This window comes from Arachis ipaensis, chromosome B04 (genome assembly GCF_000816755.2).
Source record: "Arachis ipaensis cultivar K30076 chromosome B04, Araip1.1, whole genome shotgun sequence".
In the NCBI taxonomy this organism is placed as follows: Eukaryota; Viridiplantae; Streptophyta; class Magnoliopsida; order Fabales; family Fabaceae; genus Arachis; species Arachis ipaensis.
The window spans coordinates 6,080,107-6,080,370 of NC_029788.2; positions in this window are offsets into that span (position 1 = coordinate 6,080,107).

Consider the following 264-nt stretch of genomic DNA (forward strand, 5'->3'; position numbering starts at 1 on the left):
GGTAACATTTTTCTATCTGAAATAGTAGATCTAAGCTAAGGTTAACATAAGAGAAAAAAATGATGATCTCCTAAAGTAGGTGGGGCAAAATGAACGGCTAAGATTAATTGAAGATGGGGTTGGGCATGGAGCAGCGCAGGATAGAGAGAAAGCATGAAGTGCAAAATAGATAGGATAGGAGAAGACAAGGTTACCCCTTTCGGTAGTGTTCCTACCACTCACTAACGATGGGGTATCCCAATCTGAACACTCTCAGTCTCAGCC